The sequence below is a fragment of the Rana temporaria genome, chromosome 2 (assembly GCF_905171775.1).
Source record: "Rana temporaria chromosome 2, aRanTem1.1, whole genome shotgun sequence".
In the NCBI taxonomy this organism is placed as follows: Eukaryota; Metazoa; Chordata; class Amphibia; order Anura; family Ranidae; genus Rana; species Rana temporaria.
Window position 1 is genome coordinate 92,047,506 of NC_053490.1, and position 25,501 is coordinate 92,073,006.

The window sequence follows — 25,501 nt, forward strand, 5'->3', positions numbered from 1 at the left end:
GCCCCGCCACCATCCTCTTTGAGGGAATCAGGAAGTGAATCGTTGCAGCTTCATTTCCCGGTTCCCTACTGCGCATGCACAAGTCGCGCAGCGCTATGTGAATGGGCAGATGTCTCCTGGGACACACACAAGGTCCCAGAAGACACCGCTCCCCATTTCCCAGGAGGCAGCGCAAGGAGGAGGAGAAAGAGGACCACCACGGACAAGGAAGTGGCAGATTAGGACGATATGCCTAGTAACAGCCACTTCTGCCTTTTTGGCAATTTTTTTTCTTTTTAGTGTGGACCTCTGCTTTGATGAGCATTGAGTGCAACCACCCACACTCTGTGTGGAGACAATCATATTCTCCACATGTGCTAAACTAGGTTGTTAAACCCCAGGACTGGGTATTCAGCAACCTTATGAATGTGAGTATACATTTTCTACACTTTTTGCCATACTTTTCACATACGTACAACTGAATACTACCTTTAGAAGGATATCTTGTGGTTTTCTCCTTCTTCCTGGTCATCTGAACCAACGCTGACTCATCATAACAGGAGGCGAGTGGAAATCTTGCAGTGGGGATATGTGCTATTTAGGGACGAGCTTTGAGTTCGAGTCGAACCCATGTTCGACCTGAACATCGGCTTTTCGACTGTTCGGCGAATTTCGAGCATTATGGGCCGTTCGCGCCAAATTCGAGTGGCACGTCATGGCCCATAATTCACTGCGGCATCGCAGTGCGTTGCTGGCTGATGATTGGCCAAGCATGCACTATGACCCGCATGCTTTGGCCAATCACAGCGCAGAAAAAACGGAGATCCATAATTGGCTTCATTTACAGTGTGTAGAGGATATATATGCACCCCAGGTGTTGTATATATATTTATACACTGTATTCAGTTTAGCTAGATCAGTTCCTGCATGCTCTTCCTAATATACTGACAGGCAGGCAGGTGATTGTGCTAGCTGCAGTATTTTCACTTAGTGTACTGTGTCCTTTGCACAGTGTGCACCTAAAGCTTACCTGAATACAATTGCTGGTGTTCTTATACAAATACAGGCAGGGACCTGCAGTATTTTGATTTAGTATCCTTTGCACAGTGTGCACCTAAAGCTTACCTGAATACAATTGCTGGTGTTCTCATACAAATACAGGCATGCACCTGCAGTATTTTGATTTAGTGTCCTTTGCACAGGACCAGACATTACATTAAAGTCGCAAGCAGTTTTAATTGATTTTTTCCTATATAAATTCATTTTGTGCAGAGACAGTTCTAAACACAGGAAACATGTGCCACTTCACAGGCATACACACCCAGCAGGTGCGATATGTAAAGGGATATTTCACTTTTTTTTTTCATTTTAACCATCATTAAAATTAGGGTTGTCCAGATACCGATACCAGTATCGGTATCGGGACAGATACCGAGTATTTGCGGGAGTACTCGTACTCGCGCAAATACCCCTGATACCTAAATAGAATACTTCCCCCCCCTTTCCCCCCCCCGCCGCTGCCGCCGCATCGCGCCGCCGCATCGAGGGACATGGCTAGAGGGACATTGCTGCATATGTGAGGGACATGGCTAGAGGGACATTGCTGCATATGTGAGGGACATGGCTGCATATGTGAGGGACATGGCTAGAGGGACATGGCTGCATATGTGAGGGACATGGCTAGAGGGACATTGCTGCATATGTGAGGGACATGGCTAGAGGGACATTGCTGCATATGTGAGGGACATGGCTAGAGGGACATGGCTGCATATGTGAGGGACATGGCTGCATATGTGAGGGACATGGCTAGAGGGACATGGCTGCATATGTGAGGGACATGGCTAGAGGGACATGGCTGCATATGTGAGGGACATGGCTGCATATGTGAGGGACATGGCTAGAGGGACATGGCTGCATATGTGGGGGACATGGCTGCATATGGGGGGGACATGGCTGCATTTGGGGACACATTTTAAAAAAGTATCGGTATTCGGTATCGGCGACTACTTGAAAAAAAGTATCGGTACTTGTACTCGGTCCTAAAAAAGTGGTATCGGGACAACCCTAATTAAAATCACTGCTCCCAAAAAAACTGCAGTTTTTAAAACTTTTTTTGCATTGATACATGTTTTCTGGGGCAAGACCCGGGTCCCCAAACCCTTTTTAGGACAATAACTTGCATATTAGAAATTAAAATTAGCACTTTTGATTTCAAACATTCGAGTCCCATAGACTTTAATGGGATTCTAAAGTTTGCGAGAACTTTCGATCCGTTCGTAGGTTCTGGTGTTCAGCTCATCCCTTGTGCTATTAGTAGAGAGGACAGGTAGTAATAACACATGCACCTAAATATATGTCCCTTTATCACCATTACCATTTAGGAATTGGCATGACAGACCAGATGTGCCCTGGGCATAATTGTGCATATCGGAAAACATTAAACCCCCACCCCCATGTCTAAGATCCCACTCAGAGGAGCTATCTAAAATTGAATTTTCCAGTTTTAGATGTAGATCTCTTTTAAAAATAAATGTAAAATATGTGTCCTAAGACATGTAAAATATGTGCCCTAAATAGCTAAGACAACTTTAACATTAATTGGATTGCAGAGAAGGGTAGTTACAGTTGAGAACAACTGTTTTTCTGAACAGAAGGAAACTAGAGCTCACTAAAAAACTGAGTATGTTGTGGATATAGGTCAGTTAAGGGTTTACAGTGTCTTGAAAAAGTATTCATACCCCTTATAATTTTCCACATTTTGTCATGTTACAACCAAGAACATAAACGTATTTTTTGGGATTTTATGTGATAGACCAACACAAAGTGGCACATAATTGTGAAGTGAAAGGAAAATGATAAATGTTTTTCAATTTGAATCTGAAAAATGTGGCGTGCATTCAGCCCCCTTTTATTCTGATACCTCTAATTAAAATCTAGTAGAGCCAATTGCATTCTGAAGTCACCTAATTAGTGAATAGAGTCAATCTGTGTGTACGTTAATCTCAGTATAAATACAATTGTTCTGTGAAGCCCTCAGAGGTTTGTTAGAGAGCCTTAGTGAACAAACAGCATCATGAAGGACAAAGATCACACCAGACAGGTCAGGGTTAAAGTTGTGGAGAAGTTTAAAGCAGGATAGGTTATAAGAAAATATCCCAAGCTTTGAACATCTCATGGAACACTGTTCAATCCATCATCCGAACATAGAATGGCACAACTGCAAACCTACCAAGACATGGCGGTCCACCTAAACTGACAGGCCGGGCATCGAGAGTATTAATCAGAGAAGCAGCCAAGAGGCCCATGGTATCTCCAGAGGAGCTACAGAGGTCGGTGAAAAAATATATCCACAGGACAACTATTACTCATGCACTCCACAAATCTGGCCTTTATGGAAGAGTGGCAAGAAGAAAGCCATTAAAATATTTGTTAGAAAACTAACACTGTCCATCACCCTGAACACACCATCCCTACTGTGAAACATGGTGGTGGCAGCATCATGTTGTGGGGATCATTTTCTTCAGTAATACAGGGAAGCTGGTCAGAGTTAATGGGAAGATGGATGGAGCCAAATACAGGGCAATCTTAGAAGAAAACCTATTGGAGTCTGCAAAAGACTTGAGACTGTGGTAGAGGTTTATCTTCCAGCAGGATAATGAACCTAAACATACAGCCAGAGCTACAATGTAACGGTTTAGGTCAAAGCATATTTATGGGTTAGAATGGCCCAGTCAAAGTCCAGACCTAAATCAATTTGAGAATCTGTGGCAAGACTTGAAAATTGCTGTTCGCAGACGCTCTCCATCCAATCTGACAGAGCTTAAGCTATTTTGCAAAGCAGAATGGTCAGAAATGTCACTCTCTAGATGTGCAATGCTGGTAGAGACATCCCCAAAAAGACTTGCAGCTATAATTGTAGCGAAAGGGGGTTCTACAAAGTATTGACTCAGAGGGGCTGAATACAAATGCACCCCACACTTTTCACATATTTATTTGAAAAAAATTTGCAAAATCATTTATAATTTTCCTTCCACTTCACAATTATGTGCCACTTTGTGTTGGTTTATCACCAACATTTATGTTTTTGATTGTAACATGACAAAATGTGAAAAATTTCAAGGGATATGAATACTTTTTCAGGCACCGTACCTTGTAGAACCTTCTGGTTCCAAAGAACAAAGATTTATATGATGCTAACAATAAAAACAATAAAGTAAAGTTGTAATTTGGATCTGATCAATCCTAAATGTCCTAATTAGATATGCTTACAACTCCTTTGAATAGTATTTGGTCTAAGTTATTGCTAGAAATACACTTTAATGGGATGCCAAGTCATCAGTAGGGATGAGCTTCGAGTTTGAGTCAAACTCATGTTCAACTCGAACATTGCCTGTTCGCTGAACAATTTGGGGTGTTTGAGGCAAATTCGAAAATCCGTGGAAAACCCTGTAAAAGTCTATGGGAGAAATCTACAGTGCTAATTTTAAAGGCTAATATGCAAGTTATTGTCCTAAAAAGTGTTTGGGGACCTGGGTCCTGCCCCAGGAGACTTGTATCAATGCAAAACAAAGTTTTAAAAACTGACCTTTTTTCGGGAGCAGTGATTTTAATAATGATTAAAGTGAAACAATTAACGTGAAATATTCCTTTAAATGTCATACCTAGGGCGGTGTATAGTATGCCTGTGAAGTAGTGCTTGTTTCCCGTGCTTAGAACTGTCCCTGCACAAAGTGTAATTTCTGAAGGAAAAAAAGTCATTTAAAATCACTTGCGGCTATAATGAATTGTCGGCTCCCGGCAATTCAGAGAAAAGTCTATACCAGACCTTCAGGTCTGGTATGGATATTAAGGGGAACTCCACGCCATTTAAAAAAAAATTGGGGTGGAGTTCCCCTTAAAATCCACACCAGACCTGAAGGGTCTGGAATTGATATTTGGGGGGAACGCCACGTTAATTTTTTTTTTAATTTGACGCAGGGTTCCCCTTAATAGCCATACCAGACCATTATAGCCGCGAGTGATTTTTAAATGACTTTTTTTCCGTCAGAAATTACACTTTGTGCAGGGACAGTTCTAAGCACGGGAAACAAGCGATACTTCACAGGCATACTATACACCCCCCCCCTAGGTACAAAATATAAAGGAATATTTCACTTTTATTTTTTAAAACTTTTTTTGCATTGATTCATGTCCCCTGGGGCAGGATCCAGGTCCGAAAACACTTTTTAGGACAATAACTTGCATATTAGCCTCTAAAAATAACACTTTAGATTTCAAACGTTCGAGTCCCATAGACTTTAACTGGGTTCTAAAGTTCACACAAACTTTTGGTCTGTTCGCAGGTTCTGGTGCGAACCGAACGGGGGGTTGTTCGGCTGATCCCTAGTCATCAGCAGAGATGGTTCAGTCGTAGACAGGTTTGGTGACCATTTCTGATGTTCAGATGCCAAATGCAAACCCTGTGTAGTCACTGTGAGCCAAATGTTTTAAATTAGATCTAGGCTAATGGGCAAGGGATTGTCAAACAAATGGCACGGGGGATGTGCACTGCCCTGGGCACATGTACCAAAGCAAAATATATATATATTTTTTAACATTCAGCTTTGCTGAGAGCATCAGATTTTAATAATGTTGCGGGATGCCCTGTAAAGTGGCTCATCCGGATGATGTATACAACCTACTTCAGCAAAACTGCAATTTACAAAGGAAAAAATGGAATTGAAATTTCCGACAAGGGACAGTTTTCGTGGCTTCGGTTTGTATTATTAGATTTTTATTATTGTATACCAGACCCTTATCCTAGTTTAAGGTCTGGTATAGAAAATAATAAGGGGCCCATTCAAAAAACAATGGTGTGGAGTTCCTCCTAAAAAATACGAACCAGAACAATATCCTTCCTGGGGGTCTGGTATGGATGTCAAGGAAATCCCTACACAAAAAGAGATAAAAAAGGAAAGACGTGGGGGGTCTATGGGTGGGGGGGCTTATCAAAATCTTTACTTACTGTTTACTTTTTTTGTAAATGAGTAGAGGTACTGTGTAAATAATAGGTGGTGGTATCTGGGTGTTAAAAGGGTTTCCAGATTCCCATAACGATTGTAGGGAAGAGGCCCTTGCCCTAATTAACATGGGGACAAGATGATGTTCTTTGTCAGGGAGGACCCCCATGTTGAGGGCATGTGGCCTGGTAGGGTTTAAAAGGGGGACTCCTTGCTTGTCCCTTCTTTTCCCAGGCCTTCCAGTATGCATGCTCGGAAAACGGGACCCCATTTTTTACAGTTTGTTTTTTATTTATTTTAACAAAATCAGCCACTTTGTTTACATGCACAGTAAATGAATGGGGGCCGATGACATTACTCCTTGCCAAAGACATGACAGGTGCTGTAACCCATCAATTGCTTCACAACCTTGACAGCAGAAGAAGTGCTATAAATCTACTATATATGATGTTCGGCTGCTGCCAAATGGCCTGAAAGTCCAGCATTCGGACTTTATTCCCGAACAAGCAAATATCAGTCCAGATCTGCATTCAGACTAAACCAGGAGCTCATCCCTAGTCATCAGTGAAGAGGACAATGAAAACATAATTTCCAAGAAAGCTTTCCTGAAGATTTTTTTTTTTTTCAGGTAACATACAATGTGAGAAGAATATGGGCAAGTGGTATTGAAAAAGATTTAAACCATGCAAGACAATTGTGGTCTACTCTGAGTAGTTGATAAAAGGGTCCTATGAGTATGACTTGACTATTGAAAAATACCTGAATGACGTGCATTTGAGCAAACCACAATGCACAAAATGTGAGACAGCTATGCATTGGGGTGTGCTGTGGAGAAAAAATGCCCCCATTTAAAATGAACAGGCTACCTTACTGCAACACACATCAACATGTGAAATATTGTATATTATTGTGCAAATAGTAATGCATTACAACATAGTGGAAAGATGTGTGTGGGAGCTAGGTCTCTGAGTTTGAGCACCTTTGAAAGCTGTTACCGCATTTTCCTTTTTTCCTTTTATTTCTTGAATATACTTTTTATTATAAAAAATGTAGCAAAAAGCGTAAGATGATGTGGACCACGATTATGGAACGCTCTACCTACAGACATTCGGATGGAGGAAAACCATCGGGCCTTCAGAAAAAAACTTAAGACCCATCTATACTGAAGCATGGCTGGACGACGACATTGGATACATCGCCTTGAGGCGATTTAGTTTGCATTTGTAGCGCTATACAAGTTACTCACTCACATGATGTGGGCAGAGCCAGGAACTCTAACAAGGAAATCTCACCACCGGAGTCTTCAAGAGAAGTTATGGAGAGTCACATCACTAGCATGCACCCTTTTTTGTTTGGACTGACTTCTTATTTACGGTAAGTATTATTTAAGTATTATAAATATATATATATACACTTATATGAAGCAAAGCTTGCAAAGCTAACAATGATTTTTTATCATTTCCTATATACTTTAGCTGGTTTAGCCATGTCCTTTCTCAAACTGACTCCAGCACAGGAGGGTCATCTTTCATTATAAGTGCCTAGTGCAATCTCAATGTTGTAGTGAAAAAAGCTGCAGTGTCTTTCTGCATCCCTTTAGAAGTGGGAAACCCTTTAGAAGTGGGAAAACCTTATGCCGCATACACACGGTCCGATGGGAGCTTTTCATCAGACTTTTTCTGCCGGAATTTCCGACGGACTTAGATAGGGAGTTTGTCCTGTTGGAAAGTACGCGGCATTATAGAGTATCTCAACAAATTGTTTTTTTTGCGGGGGGCTGAAATATGACTTAGCACAGGCATCTGAGAAAAGCAGTGAGCCAATCACACAAGCAAATTTCTGAGGAAATTCTGTATTCCGACAGAATTGAAAGGGGAACATGTACACGTTGTATATTATTTACAATGGGGCAAAAAAGTATTTAGTCAGACACCAATTGTGCAAGTTCTCCCACTTAAAGATGAGATGAGAGAGGCCTGTAATTGTCACCATAGGTATACCTCAACTATTAGAGACAAAATGTGGAAACAAATCCAGACAATCACATTGGCTGATTTGGAAAGAATTTATTTGCAAATTATGGTTGAAAATAAGTATTTGGTCAATATCAAAAGTTCATCTCAATACTTTGTTATATACCCTTTGTTGGCAATGACAGAGTTCAAAAATTTTCTGTAAGTGTTCACAAGGTTGTTACACACTGTTGCTGGTATGTTGGCCCATTCCTCCATGCAGATCTCCTCTAGAGCAGTGATGTTTTGGGGCTGTCGCTGGGCAACACAGACTTTCAACTCCCTCCATAAGTTCTCTATGGGGTTGAGATCTGGAGACTGACTAGGCCACTCCAGGACCTTGAAATGCTTCTTATGAAGCCACTTCTTTGTTGCCAGGGCAGTGTGTTTGGGATCATTGTCATGCTGAAAGACCCAGCCACGTTTAATCTTCAATGCCCTTTCTGATGGGAGGAGGTTTGCACTCAAAATCTCAAGATACATGGCCCCAAGAAACAGCCCCAAAGCATGATGTTGCCACCCCCATGCTTCACAGTAGATATGGTGTTCTTTGGTTGCAACTCAGCATTCTCTCTCCTCCAATAACGACGAGTTGTGCTTCTACCAAACAGTTCTACTTTGGTTTCATCTGACCATATGACATTCTCCGAATCCTCTTCTGGATCATCCAAATGCTCTCTAGCAAACCTCAGACGGGCTCGGACATGTACTGACTTAAGCAGGGGGACACATCTGGCACTGCAAGATCTGAGTCTCTGGCGGCGTAGTGTGTTACTGATGGTAGCCTTTGTTACGTTGTGGAGTTTGGAGTGTGACTGTTTGAGGTTGTGGACAGGTGTCTTTTATACTGATAACAAGTTCAAACAGGTGCCATTAATACAGGTAATGAGTGGAGGACAGAGGAGCCTCTTAAAGAAGAAGATACAGGTCTGTGAGAGCCAGAAATCTTGCTTATTTGTAGAGGAGACCAAATACTTATTTTCCACCATAATTTGCAAATAAATTCTTTCCAAATCAGACAATGTGATTGTCTGGATTTGTTTCCACGTTTTGTCTCTCCTGGTTGAGGTATACCTATGATGACAATTACAGGCCTCTCTCATCTTTTTAAGTAGGAGAACTTGCACAATTGGTGGCTGACTAAATATTTTTTTGCCCCACTGTATATGTTGTACATGTCATAATGTGAAGTTTTTCCAATTTCTTATTTGATACTGTAAGATACTTTCAGAAGCAGACAATTGATTGACAGGAGTAAAGTGGATCTAAACCAAAGTACAATCAATTCAATCTATTGCAGCATATCTGCCCTTAGATGTGGTGGATGCATTAAGTTTCTTCCTTTTCAAGCTTTTTGTGATCCTGGCAATATCAGACTTCTTGTCTGAGGCTGGATGACAATGCTTACTAGCTTCTATCTATAGCATATATAAAAAAGCCTGAATAAAGAAAACGAATGCAGCCACTTCTAAAGACTGGAAGCTGCATTATATCATATTTTTGTTCTTGGGTTAGATACACTTTAAATGTTTTATAAGAAAACCCCCATAGTAATATTAATTTAAAACTGAGCTGCACTACAGTATAACTGTTTTTTTTTTTTTAACTGTACTGTTTGTAAAGACATCTTTATTCCAATGAATGACATCACCATTTCGCTTGTATGCACCTACCAGCATCTCAATAGACACTGCAGGTGTAAGCAAATGTGCCGTTCATTTCCTGTGTGAGACCAATTATCTATTGCTTCAATGACTGACATTATGAGTGCATGGGAATTGACTTTCTATCCTGGAAATCACTGACATCCTGCAGCACAAGATCTTTAGCAATGTAATAGAAGAAAATTACAGCACATGAGAATAGCCTTTTTATGAATAGATAATTGCAGTAATCTAAAGCAATTCATTTATTTCAAACAGTCAATTATTAAAGGGAACCTATGTATTTTTTTTAAACTTTATATGTAAGTAACATCAGCACAATTGAATTAATCTCATTAATGCATATTACTGTTTAAAACTTGCTCAGTCTAATGTATAGCTTGCAGTGATATATGCACATGGGGATAGTCATATTTGCTGATTACATGTACAAGTTGTGTTTTGCTCTTTTTTAATACCCACCATAAGTGTGCTTTATTTTTTCTCTTTTTCAATAACAGGTCTATCCGTTTGCTGAGTTTCCTCAGCTTTTTGACCCATAATTGAACAGTTACAGGTTTTAGGAGAGAAAACAAGGGGGTTTTCCATGAGTCGCTGTCATTGGATAAAAGAGAGCCTAGAGTCATATCCTGATTTGTTTAACTACTTCAATAACAGGGCACTTTCACCCCCTTCCACCCCAAGCCATTTTTCAGCTTTCAGTGCTGTCACAGTTTTAAATGACAATTGCGCAATCATGCAACGCTGTACCCAAATGAAATGTTTATAATTTTTCCCCACAAATAGAGCTTTCTTTTGGTGGTATTTGATCACCTCTGCGGATTTTATTTATTGCGCTATAAACAAAAGAAGAGGGACAAGTTTGAAAAGAAACACAATCTTTTTTACTTTTTGCTATAATAAATATCCAATTTTTTTTAAAAAACTATTTTTTTCCTCAGTTTTGGCCGATATGTATTATTCTACATATTTTTGGTAAAAAAATCACAATCGTTTATTTATTTGCACAAAAGTTATAGCGTCTACAAAATAGGGGATAGATTTATAGCATATTTTTTTTTTTTTACTAGTAATGGTGGCGGATTTTTATCATGACTGTGATATTGCGGCGGACACATTTGACAATTTTTTGGGACCATTCACATTTATACAGCAAGCAGTGCTATAAAAATGCATTGATTGCTGTATAAATATGACTGGCAGGGACTCCCTAGTGGCTCGAGAAGGCGCAACGTCATATGACGTCCACCCAGAACAAGAGGCTAATATTGTTTATTTGTCTTGAATTCCTCCTAAAAAATATCAGTGTACTTGTGTCTAGGCACTCTTGTGCCTTTAGCCCGTTAGCTCATTGTTATTATTATTATTATTATTATTATTATTATTATTATTATTATATAGTGTTTATATAGTGCCAACAGTTTGCACGGCGCTTTACAATGTTTGGGCAAATAGTACAGTTTCAATACAGGAGGAATCAGAGGGCCCTGCTCGTTAGAGCTTACAGTCTAAAATCTGCAGTGTGAGATCCTCTAAATCAGGGGTCTAAAAGCTTTCTAAACAAAGGGCTAGTTTATTGTACTTAATACTTTAGGGGGTCTAGTGGGAATGGAAATTTTCCCAGCATCAGTGGGAGTAAACATGGCCACATTTTGGTATTAGGGGGAGGAATAGTGCCCCATTGTTGGTATCATTGGGAGGAATAGTGCCCGATTATTGGTATTAGGGGGAGGAATAGTGCCAGATTATTGGTGTCAGTGGGATAAATGGTGCCCCATTGTTTATGTCAGATGGCAGAATAGTGTCTTGTATCGGTGGGAGGAATAGTGCTCCAAGGACCTGACAAAGGCAAGCAATGGGCTGCATCCTGAGCCCGTTTGGGGACCACTGATCTAACGCATTGTGCTCTGACTGCTAGTCTCACAAGATTTAAAGTGAAATTTGGTGATGCCACAACAGTGCTGCTCACTGTTTCTCGTACTTGAGAGGAATCTGTACCCAAGGACCTGAAGTACAAGGATCACTGTGTTGCCACCTCATTAATGAAGTGGACCTGTGCTTCCTCTGCCTTTCCTGCTGCTTTTTCATCATTACCCCACCAAGCATTAGATCACCAGTCATTAGATTAATAGTTGTCAAATCAACAGTCACCTCTGACATGAAGAATTAAAGTCCTGCTTTTACCAAGATGTCTACTTCCACACAGAAAAGGCATGATAAATCATTAATGCCATTGCTGGCCTCCCTTTGAAAAGTCTAATTGCCTGACTGTCTGGTTTTACTATGTTGTCAAAGATCTTGAACAACCAATGCAGATCAGGAGAGACAGAACTCCTAATCAAAATACTTGTTCCAGGTCAGTGACTCAGACAGTAAAGAAAAATATAGGTGTCCCTCACGTGTGTACACAAAAACCCAGATCTCACCACATCCCTAAATAAGCCAATTGCTGTACCCCCGAAGGGGTGTGTTTCCTCAGTGGGATTTTAAACGTGGGAGATAGGTTAAAGTACCAAATTAGTCAACGAGTATGTATCAAAAGTATCAAATTTTATTTAGTTTAAATAGTGTTGTTCATAGACAACATGTCAAAACAAAAATTCGTTAACAGCATTAGATATAAAACCCCCAAATGACCAATTGTGAGAAAGAGGGCACGACCTAGGGCGGACAACTAACCACGATACCTTACATCATTCATGATGAGACACACATTCAAAATTATATACGTGTACAAGCGACAATGAAAGCAGAGAAAGCCCTCTAAAAAACTGTCTCATGGGTGTAGATAGGGATGCCAACGTTTCGAGGCTTTTAGGCAAAGTGTCGCCTCTTCATCAGGGCGAGGGCGGTGCAAAAGTGTCGCAGTACCGTCGGTAACTGGATGGTAAATATGTCTCCAATGGAGATCGTGAAGATTGCTAGGTCGGTTAGAGAAAGAATGTGTCCTGGGTCATTAAAAGCACAGGTTGTTCACAAGGTATCTCCGTACACTGTGACCAACTTCCGAGAGATGTTTGTAAATCAGGGAAGAGGAAGGGGATGAGAGAGACCGTCCCCTCCTCTATATATTATTCTCCCTGCCCTGGGGCAGTGTGGGATGCAGAAGCTGTTTGAGATGCCGGGAGCAAAAATCACTCCATAGGAAAGCTCTGGTTCTGGCAGCTCTGTCTGTGTTGCTGTCCACAGGGAGACCGACAGGGAGACCGACTCAGACAGTAAAACCAACTTTTCTGTCAACATGAGTGTAAAGGACCTAATATTTTCTGTGTAGGTCAGCAATGACAATTTGGTAGTAGATACCACTGCTGGGTGTGTTACATGGAATCCTTGCAGAATGACAGCTTTTATCGTCCTCTGACCCTCCATAGTGTTCATTGGATTAAATGTAGGGCAGAGCCAATGACATCTTAGTTTATAGGTTAAAGGAGAAGTACAGACAAAGCTTGTTTGGCTGTACTTCTCCTGTGGATCACAGGAGTACAGTTTTTTTCTACACTCCTGTGACCCATTTTCAGCTGATAGTGGGCAGACAGTCACCAGTTCTGAGCCCTGAGAACCCAGTAATCGGCGGTGTTTGATCATTTAGTCCTCAGTGTTAGGCCTCGTACAGACGAGGGGTTATCCGCTGGAAACGGTCCGCCGGACCGTTTCCAGCGGACATTCCTCCTCCGGATTTTGATCCGATGGCTTGTACACACCATCGGATCAAAATCCGCGCGGAAAACATCCGCGGTTACGTGTCGCGCCATCGCCGCGTCATCGTGCGCGACGCTGGAAGGTAAACACTTCCACGCATGCGTCGAATCATTACGACGCATGCAAGGGATGGGAGCGGACGGACTGATCCGGTGAGTCTGTACAGACGACCGGATCAGTCCGCTGGACTGGATCCCAGCGGATAGATTTTGTAGCATGCTACAAAATTTTTATCCGCTGGGAATCCGTCGGCTGGATTTTTATCCGCCGACAATTGTCCGCTCGGGCCTACACACAACCGGATCTATCCGCTGGAACTGATCCGCGGATCAATCCCAGCGGACAGATCCGGTCGTGTGTACAAGGCCTTAGAGTTGATGGGGCACAGATGCAGCATCGAACTGATGCTGCATCCACATAGGTAAGTAGGAATCTGAAAAAGAAAAAAACACCACACCCCTGTTAAAGTAAAGGTACTAACAACGGCTTTAGCATTACAAAGAAAGCCCTTAACTGTGACAGTAAATACATTCTTCAACATCCAAAAGATGCTTTTTGCCTCCCACACTGGCCCATCAATATAGTAGGCATTCTTACTGGAGAACAGTATTGCATGAAATGGGAAGGCAAGCTCTCAACACCATCAAGTGAAAATTGTATGTTATGCATGTACAGAAAACTGCGGGACTAGCAAAAACTTCAGCAAGAACTTCCAGCATTTTTTTATTATAATTTCTTCAATTTGTCTTTATACACACTGGCCCAGATTCTCGTAGGGCGGCGTAACGATGTGCGGGCGTAGCCTATGTTATTTACGCTACGCCGCCGCAACTTAGAGAGGCAAGTGCAGTTTTCACAAAGCACTTGCGTCCTAAGTTACGGCGGCGTAGCGTAAATATGCCGGCATAAGCGCGCCTAATTCAAATGTGGAAGAGGTGGGCGGGTTTTATGTAAATTAAGCATGACCCCACGTAAATGACGCTTCGAACAAATGGCGCATGCGCCATCTGTTGACATATCCCTGTGCGCATGCGTCGGATAGAAAGCCTAAGATACGTCGAACACTGCCTACGACGTGAACGTAACTTACGCACAGCCCTATTCGCGTACGACTTACGTAAATGACGTAAAAAGATACGCCTGTTTCCCGACGTCCATACCTTGCATGGGCTGCGCCACCTAGAGACCAGCTTTATCTTTACGCCGGCGTATGTCTTACTTAGACGGCGTAACTAATTGCGACGGGCGTACGTACGTTCGTGAATCGGCTTATCTTGCTCATTTACATATTCAACGCGGAAATCAACGGAAGCGCCACCTAGCGGCCAGCGTAAATATGCACCCCAAGATACGACGGCGTAGAAGACTTACGCAGCTCGTATCTTGGCCAAATCTATGCGTAACTGATTCTATGAATCAGGCGCATAGATACGATGGCGGCCATTCGGTCTTACGACGGCGTATCTGGAGATACGCCGTCGTAAGTCTTTGAGAATCTGGGCCACTATTTTTAAGGTGCCTTTGATACAGTGTTGTGGCAAGCAGAAACCTTTTCCTCCTCATCCCATATCTGTCAGTGGGTGATTCTGAATACACAAACGCAGATAGCAAGCATTTGTGCTGCAAGTTTCAAAATGACTTGCTAAGCTATTGCTAGACTTGCCAGGCTTCACAAGTTTGTTGAACAATTGCAGAAAGTCCACATTGCATATCTCCAGATCAACTTTCTTTGTAAACATTCTGCAAGTATGCTGCAAGTTCTGGTTCAGTTATGTTGTGCAATAGTCATCCCACCACAGGGGGTCACTGTTGCTAAATATTCATGCTGCAGACTTGCTAGAGATTTGCCACACAAATTTGCTACAAATTGGAAACGTGTAAACTAGAATTTGTTCTTCAAGTGCTCTGCAAGTGTACAACTTTCCAATTCAACACTGCCACAAATTTGTAGCAAGTTATCCTTGCTATCTGGAAAGCGATATCAAGCCGTTTGATGACTCACTCGCACTTTTGAAACTGTAGACTCACGGGTCTGAGTTGACTGACACTGGGAATAGAGGTGCAGTAAGTCTGTGGTGGGATGTGCAGTAGATGTGCAGTAGATGAGGTGAATATATTTTTACAAAATATTGAACAATATAATTAAAAAAACAGTAAAGCTGGAATTGGACTTGCACACATATAGGTGGATTCAGGTAGGCGGGCGCATAGTTGCGGCGGCATAGCGTATGGCATTTACACTACGCCGCCGTAAGTTAGCGAGGCAAGTACATGATTCACAAAGTACTTGCCTGCTAAGTTACGGCGGCGTATCGTAAATCAGGCGGGCGTAAGCGTGCATAATTCAAATTCGGCTGAGGGGGCGTGTTGTATGCTAATTGGGGGTGACCTGACGTGATTGACGTATTTTACAAACGGCGCATGCGCCGTCCATGTACATATCCCAGTGTGCATTGCGGCAAAGTTCGCCGCACGGTCCTATTGGTTTCAATGTGGACGTAAATTACGTCCAGCCCTATTCACGGACGACTTACGAAAACAACGTAAAATTTTCACATTTTGACGTGGGAACGACGGCCATACTTAACATTACTATTCCAGCTATTTGATGGAATAACTTTAGGCCTGAAAGAGCGTGTTACGTAAACGGCGTATCTTTACTGCGTCGGGCAAGCGTACGTTCGTGAATCGGCGTATCTACTCATTTACATATTCTAGGCCGACCTAGAGGTCAGCCTGGTGTAAGACACTTACGCCGCTCGTATCTGAGTCTAAATTAAGCGTATCTGGTTACCAGAATACATTTAAATTGGCGTTGGTGCAGATTCAGACTTAGGCTGGCGTATCTACTGATACGCCAGCCTAAGTCTATCTGAATCTACCTAATAGATTACAATCCAACTGTTTCAACCAAGCTGTAGAGCATTTGGGGTGCATATATGCTTGTTTTTAATATGCGTTAACAATATGCAAGCAATAAATACATTTTCTTTGAGAGAATCCACAGCAATCGAGGGATTTTACTTTTTTTACACAAATTTTGTTTAAAAAAAAAAAAGATGTGTGTGACAGTATCACAATGAGATAATGAACCGTCTTAAAGCGGAGTTCCGGCCACAATTTCACTTTTTAAATATAAATACCCCTGTAATACACAAGCTTAATGTATTCTAGTAAAGTTAGTCTGTAAACTAAGGTCCGTTTTGTTAGGTTGTTACAGCATTTAGACACTTTATAAAATAGAAATTGACTGGGGCCATCTTAAGTGTGGGCATCATGAAGCCAGACTGTATGACTTCCTGGATTTCAGCCTTGCAGATCTCGCACATGCTCAGTGCTGCACAGGCAGTGAGTGTAATAGGTTTCAGATCAGGTTTCAGCACCTGTACTGTCCAAGTCACATGATTCTGGGGAGTGCACAGACTCCTGGAAAGTTACACCCACTACATTCCCAGGAGTCTGTGCGGTGTAGGTTAGGAAGCTTAAGCACCTAGGTGCAGGAAGAGGGAAGATTAACTATTCTGCCTAGCAACAACACTTTGAAGGCATCTAAAAAAAAAAAAAAATTCTTAAAGGACTAATGACATTTTTTTAAAACTACTGATGTAATGTTATATTTATGGGTGGAACTCCACTTTAATAGAAAATTTACTGTAAATAGTGGCCAACATTACTTATAAAAGTTGGAACAAAAAGTAGAGAAGTGGCCCATAGCCGCTAATCTGATTGCACTATTTATTCATTTATGACAGCTAACATGACTGCTACTACTAGCATTACCCCTATTTTATCTCTACTGTAGTGGTATAAATGTGACACATTTGAAATTCAGACAGATGTGCCAAGGTTAGGTGTGGCCTTTGCCATGCAATATTGCTGCTGTATTTGACTGTATGCCATCATCAGGCTTTTGCATATGGGATGCTAGCTACTAGCAGCTTTGACCAATCAAACATTGGCTTTTACTAAACATTAGATTTTTGAAGATTGCTGATATTGTATTGGCTGATATTATATGTGGCCCTTGTAAGTAACAGAGTATACAACACAATTGTGCAGTACATTGGATTAATCAATGACATTTTCCTTTTATTTCCAAGCCTGGTGTGGAAAGGTGCAGCAGTAAAAAATTGTTGTTACTACGGGCAAAATAAACTGTCAGATAATTGTATAAGGCCACACAGACTTTAGACTGCTTTCACACCTGAGCGACATGGAAACCAATGAAAAACACGCATTGTGTTTGCGATGCCATTATTTCTCAATGGCATACCTAATATGGGTAGCAGTCATGCTTTCTTTTTGCCCATTCTTCTGTGCAAATAACACGCATTGCCAAACGCGCTTGGCTCAGTGCCAGAAAATGGTACTTGAGCTTTTTTGGTGCATTTGTTTGTTGCATGACGGGAAGCCCATTCAAATCAATGGGCTGTCATGCCAAAAGCCCGCTAAACACATTAATGTTACATTGCTCAGCTGTGAATACAGTCGAGCAAATAAGTGTTACATCCAATGAAATCCCTAGAAATGGTTGTTTCCATTGTGGCATTGGATCACAGCTTGTGCATGTGGTATATGGCCTCTCATAAGTACTTCAAGTATCCAGCAAGCAGCACTAACGATAAGGTAGATGTTGGCTGTTTAACTTTAAAATAGTCATGGGTCTTGTTGTTTTGGAGATTGTTCAGGGCATTTTGGAATCATTTTAAAATTACTTTGGCTCCCTCTTTTGTGTGGGTACTGACAGCAATTCATAGGCAACATTTTTTTGCATGGAATAATGGAACTAGATAACACATAAACATAATCACTAAAATTGTATATACCGGTAAGCTTTAACATGTTAAAGCATTATTTTCAACCTTTTTTTAATATACAGCTTTCATTAAACCAATATATGTTGATCTTGCCATAAAGAGCCTTATTCAGACACTTGGGTAAGTGCTATTTCCCAATTTTACTATAGTGTCACATGAGCCTCTATTTGAGACTTCAATCAGCATAGTCTACCATTGTTTTCATCAAGAAGTTAGTACTGGAGCCCTTGCAGGTAGACAGAAATGGGCTAAATAAGGCTGGGGATATCAGGAGCACTGAGATGTGAAAAAAAAAGAACCTTCTAAAATAACCACTGTTTATAATACACGTGGCTTTAGCAAACTAATATCATCCAGTTGGGGTTAAGTGAGAAATGTACTAGAGACAAAGAGTACAAGCAGGTTTTGTACTACAAGTATTTTGAGACTGCAGAGGGTATAGCAGTGAAAAAATTGGCAAGCACCAAGGCAGTTTTATGCAGGAACAATAGGGCTAACTGGTGTATGCCTAACTTTTATTGTCTAGTAGCCTGATTCAGGCAGAGATACGACGGCGTATCAGTAGATACGCGGTCGTCACTCCAAATCTGCGCCGTTGTAAATTTAAGCGTATTCTCAAATTGAGATACGCTTAAATATTGCTAAGATACTACCGCAGGCGCCGTCGTATCTTAGCTGTCTATTTACGCTGGCCGCTAGGGGCGTGTACGCTGATTTACGCCTAGAATACGTAAATCAGTGAGATACGCCTATTCACGAACGTACGCTTGCCCGTCGCAGTAAAGATACGCTGTTTACGTAAGGTGTTTTCAGGCGTAAAGATAAACCACCAAAAAGATGGCACAGCCAATGTTAAGTATGGACGTCGGAACCGCGTCTAATTTTTCACGTTTTACGTCGTTTGCGTAAGTCGTCCGTGAATGGGGCTGGCCGTAGTTTACGTTCATGTCGAAATCAATGAGTCTTTGCGGCGTAATTTGGAGCATGCGCACTGGGTTACGTCAACGGGCAGGGCATGCGCCGTTCGTTCAAAATGTCATTTACGTGGGGTCATGCTTAATTTCTATAAAACACGCCCACCTCTTCCACATTTGAATTAGGCGCGCTTACGCCGGCACATTTACACTACGCCGCCGTAACTTAGGACGCAAGTTGTTTGTGACTACCGTACTTGCCTCTCTAACTTACGGCGGCGTGTCGTATATGAGATACGCTACGCCTGCCTAAAGTTAGGCATGTCTACCTGAATCTGGCTATATATATGGGATGCAATGAAAACTTCCAATGATGTCACAATGTGTTGTGAACAATAAGCAGTTCCAAGAACAGATGGTCAATAAAAAGTGAACGTTGCACTGTCAACACCTAAAACTAAAAATACAAAACATAATACTACCCCTAAAATAGAAGAAAAAAACAGTTTAACCTAAAGATGCCCTATTAACACCAATAACAGTGAAAGACAGAATCACCTTTAAAGCACTCTGCCTGACGCACAAATGTATCTTGGGTAATGCACCCAAGTATTTGTGCGAAAAATGAAAGGCATACAACCCCAGTCGCACTCTGCGATCCTCCAACCAAAATCTACTCCAAATCCCTAAAACAAGATACAAGTCCAAAGGAGAAAGGAGATTTGCGGTCCGAGGCCCTCGACTTTGGAACACTTTACCAACCTCTATTCGGTTGGAGGAGAATCACTTGGCCTTTAGGAGAAAGATCAAAACCCATCTCTTCTGAGATCAATGGAGAAATGGTCAAACAAGCGCCCAGAGGCGATTCAGTTCGCATTAACCTTAACCTATTAACAGCTATAACGCTTATAACAGCTACAACAGCTATACACATTAAAATACCCCACAAATTAATTAAAGAAAAAAACAAAATAATACACTCTGAAACAATATACTATATATACAGTATTTTCAGGACAAAAAAGGTTTGCTGTGGAGGGGATTTAATTTGGCGCTGACCTCAAATCAATTAAAATATATAGACCACAGGGCCCCAAATAATAGGAACAAAAAGGCAGCAAAGAGGTTGATGACCCTAAGGCCTTGTACACACGGTCGGACAAACCGATGTGACTGGTCCGTTGGACCGTTTTCATCGGTTCACCTCTGAAGTGGCCGTACGGCCTGATATGTGTACACACCCTCAGTCCAAAATCCGATCGGGTCAGAACACAGTGACGTCAAACACATGACGTGCTGAATAAAACGAAGTTCAATGCTTCCAAGCATGCGTCGACTTGATTCTGAGCATGCGCGGGTTTTGAACCGATGCTTTTCTGTACTAACCATCGGTTTGGTCCGATGGGGCAGCGGTCCATCGGTTCGGTTTTGAAGCCAGTTTTAACATTTTGGACCGAAGGAAAACAGACCGATGGCCTATACACACGGTCGGTTTGGTCCGATGAAACTGAACTTCGGTTCATTCTCATCGGTTCGGTCCGACCGTGTGTACGGGGCCTCAGAGTTTTCAATCATAATTAAAGTACAGTTTCTTATCAAATCCTTCCCATGTAGTTTGCCAGTTTTCCCTGTCCTTTTCATATAGCAGCTTCTAATACGCCTACTGTATATTATTACTGTCCTCAGCTCCTTTTCTAGTGAGAAAGATGACCTACCCAAAAGCCGCCTTATTGGCCCTTCTAAGCCTGCAACATATAGCTCAAAGGCCATGCAATGCATTATGATTTAAAAAATATACTTCTGTACAAGTCTACACAACAATTCTTTTCAAAACGGCAGGATTCACCTCAAACTCATGGCAGCATCAAACTGGAACTTCTTCCCTAATCAGGATTTCAATTTGAGAATTTAGTTGTGGCATACCACATTGTGGTAAGCTTTATAAAGCAACAGCTTACTTTTGCATTATATTGTAGGTTAGAAAAACTGTGAAATTATGCAGCTGATTTGACTTCAGTGTTATTTTAGAAAATGACAGAAGAACAGCAATTTTGAGAATGAACATATGTTTTAGTTCCCATCATCAAGACCTTTGCCTGAATATTGTCACTCCAAGAAACGATTTGGTATCTAATGCTCCTGTGTGCAAAACTGATATCTAATTTTTTGGGTGCACTAAGCTTTAAACAGGATAAAATACAAAACACTAACAGGGTAAAGGTAAATAATTTTAAGCATTTATATGTGGTACTTAATGATCTTCATGTACAAATTCAAAACCTTGCAAGTCTTTACAGCCTCTCACATCCAGGTTCAATTTTACCTTTCATTGTACTTTGTATGAGTCTATGTCACCCTTCCTCCCTGAACATTTCCTGCATGTCCCCAATTGTCACTCCAAGCCAGAGGGACAGAGGTCAGTGGGTCACTCATCAATCAAACTGCACTATTCAGTGATCAATACATATACCTGTAGGCAACATGAGCCCATCATTGTTATTGCTAAATTGCAGACAGTGATACTGGAAGGCTGTATTGGGGTAATTAGAAACATTGCAGCTACACATGACATGGTAGTGAATGTCAAAAATAACAAAGGGCCAGAAGGCAATCAGGAGACATAAGTTAAACATTCAAACAGAAGGTTATTAGTAGAGAACACGTGGAAGGCTGCTTCTTCTTGTAACCCATAAAACTGCTGAAATCTGAATGTGGCAATTTATACAAAAGGCAAGAAAAAAGTCTGTTTGCTTTTGTTAAATATTAACAAAAATGGTGCAGTACTACCCTCAAAAACTATTGTGTATAAACATCAATAATTCGATCTAAAATCATGTGCATTATATATTCATCATACAATTCACAAACACAGTGGGGAAAATAATTATTTGATCCCCTGCAGATTTTGTAAGTTTGCCCACTTACAAAGAAATTAAGGCTCTATAATTGTTATCATGTATTTTAAATTATAGAGACAGAATATCAGCCAATAATTAAGATAAACACATGATGCTGTAGTATAAATTGAGTTGCAGTTCAGTGAGCAAAATAGGTATTTGATCCCCTACCAACCATCAATAATTCTGACTCCCACAGGCTGATTTACAGTATGTGCTCATGTGGTACACAGATTAGTCTTATCAATTTAAGAAGGCACTCCTAACGACATTTTGTTATGTGTATAAAAGACCACCGCCCACAGAATTTTCTTTCTTACATTCAAACCTCACCATCTTAGACAAGACCAAAGAGCTGTCAAAGGACATCAGGGGGAAGATTGCAGACCTGCATGAGGCTGGAATTGGCTGCAAGACCATTCTCACCAAGAAGCTTTGTGAGAAGGAGTGTAACAGGCGCCGTCGCGCCGCCTGTTCCCTGTGTAGCAGGCGCTTTCAGCGCAGTAATGCGTTCCGTGCTGGAACGCATACGGCGCTCGCACGAAGACTACATCGCCCGGCGCTGTGGTGAGTTCCAGCTTGGAATGCGGAAGTGCGCCGCACATCACGGCTGCACTGGATTCGGCACACCTGTCTCCTGCCTATAAAGGCATTCAATGGAGATAGAAACTTTGTTCTATTATTGTCAGCTGTAGCTCGGCCACACTACTCATATTGGTGCCATTGCTCCCCATGCTACAACATTGTTCCAGCCTTCAACTACTACTCAACTACTACTTTAGTGCTCTTTACATCTACTGCAACAGAGAGTGATTGCTGGGGACATCCTTTGAGGCCTTCCTTGCTGAACACCCAACACCTCGGAATCCCGATTTTCTACACTGAAGCCCTGCAAACGGATAAGTAGCCATTGTGGCACTTGTAGTGCTATAGAAAGATCTGCATAATTTCCATCTAAAACAATTGCTATGATTCAATGTGACTTGTGGCTAATAACATACTACTTGGGAGAGGCTGTTGTGCTTATGATTGTTTGCTAAGGAATATCTTAAAGGAACATCTACACTCAAATTACCTGAGCTATACTTGCCTCTTATATGCAATTATTAGTTTGACGTAACAACTCCTATTTACTACGTGTACTCTCAAAGTACCTGAGCTATATTGTCTGTCATATGCAACTATTAGTTGTCTCTACAACTCCTATTGACTATGAGCTATATTGCCCGTCATATGCAACTATTAGTTGTCTCTACAACTCCTATTTACTACGTGCTTGACATAAGTATAAAGTACCTATGGGCCTTGTCCTAAGTTGCGGAACATGTTCACCTAAACTTTTCTATGCTAAGGGTTGACGTATTTCATGCCTTTTCCCTTAGTGGCCTAATGCACGACGCTATGTAATACTGATAATCGCTTGCATACTGTTGTGCATTGGAATCTTAACGTGTATACTATAATTTTAAACGCTAAGCTTTGGTCGCATGTTGTAATGCGTCCAAGCTCAGTAGCTCAACGCCTTTCTTTATGTGAGAGAGAGATGATGTAGAGAACCCCCAAACTCCTGTTTGTGTCGAGTGACGCCTGGGGCTTAATACTGAATTCTCACATAAAGAAGAGCATTGAAGTCCTTGCTACCGTAGATGTGGTTCACTCCGTTCACCAATGCTGTTACAAGGAGACAACTGTTGGAGTGGTTATTCACAAATGGAAGAAATACAAAATAACCATCAATCGCCCTCAGTCTGGAGCTCCATGCAGGATTTCACCTCATGGGGTAAAGATAATCATGAGAAAAGTTAGGGATCAGCCTAGGACTACACGGGATGAGCTTGTGATTGATCTCAAGGCAGTTGGGACCACAGTCACCAAACAATTAAAATCCTGCAGTGCCCACATCCCCCTCCTCAAGAAGGCAGATATACAGGCCTGTCAAAAGTTTGCCAATGAATATCTAAATGATTTAGAGATGGATTGGGAGAAAGCACTGTGGTCAGATGAGACCAAAATTTAGCTCTTTGGCATTAACTCGACTTTCAGGGTTTGGAGGAAGAAAAGTGCTGACTATGACCCTAAGAACACCATCCCTACAGTCAAGTACGGAGGTGGAAACATTATGTTTTGAGGCTATTTCTCTGTTAAACTTTGCCGCATCGAGGAGCCAAAGGACGGGGCCATATATTGTAAAATCTTGGATGAGAACCTTCTTCCCTCAACCAGAACACTGAAGATGGGTCGTGGATGGGTCTTTCAGCATGACCCAAAACATACCACCAAGGCAACAAAGGAGTGGCTCAAGAAGAAGCACATTAAGGTCATAGAGTGGCCTAGCTAGTCTCCAGAACTTAATCCTATAGAAAATTTATGGAGGGAGCTGAAACTTCGAGTTGCCAAGCAACAGCCAAGAAACCTTAAGGATTTAGAGAAGATCTGTAGAGTGGACCAAAATACCTCCTGAGATATGTGCAAACCTGGTGACCAACTACAAGAAATTTTGTAACTCTGTGCTTGCCAACAAGGGTTTCTCCACCAAGTACTAAGTGATGTTTTGCTTGGGAATCAAATACTTATTTTACTCGCTGAGCTTCAACTCAATTTTTTAACTTTTGTTTCATGTGTTATTTCTGGATTTTTGGTTGATATTCTGTCTCTTATCATTTAAAATACACCTATAATAAAAATGATAGACCCTTAATTTCCGCAGGGGATCAAATAATAATTTTACCCACTGTAAGAACTGTGTAGTGTCCACCAGAAATATCCAAAATAGTCGATTCCCATAAGCGGAAAAAAAAGGAATACAAATAAAGTGTTTTTATTAATAATCCATCGAGTGAATAAAGTCCCATGTGATCCAATCACTAAGTACTGTAAATCATCCTTTTCCTCTTCTCCTGGATATATCCTCTCCTGGAGACCACATGCAAATACCGGAGTTGCCTGAGAGGGGGATACGCTGCTACAGTACCTTGAAAACGTATTCATATCCCTTTGACATTTTTCACATTTTGTGATGTTACAACCAAAAACTTAAATGTATTTTATTGGGATTTTAAGTGATAGACCAACAGAAAGTGGCACATATTTGTGAAGTGGATGTAAAATGATAAATGGTTTTCATATTTTTTTTAGAAATATGTGAAAAGTGTGGTGTGCATTTGTATTCAGCACCCCTGAGTCAATAATTTGTAAAACCACTTTTTGCTGCGATTACAGCTTCAAGTATTTTTGGGTATGTCTCTACCAGCTTTGGACATCTAGAGAGTGACATTTTTGCCCATTCATCTTTGCAAAATAGCTCAAGCTCTGTCAGATTGGATGGAGAGCGTCTGTGAACAGCAATTTTCAAGTCTTGCCACAGATTCTCAATTGGATTTAGGTCTGGACTTTAACTGGGCCATTCTAACACATAAATATGCTTTGATCTAAACCATTTCATTGTAGCTTTGGCTGTATGTTTCGGGTCGTTTTCCTGCTGGAAGGTGAACCACCGCCCTAGTCTCAAGTCTTTTGCAGA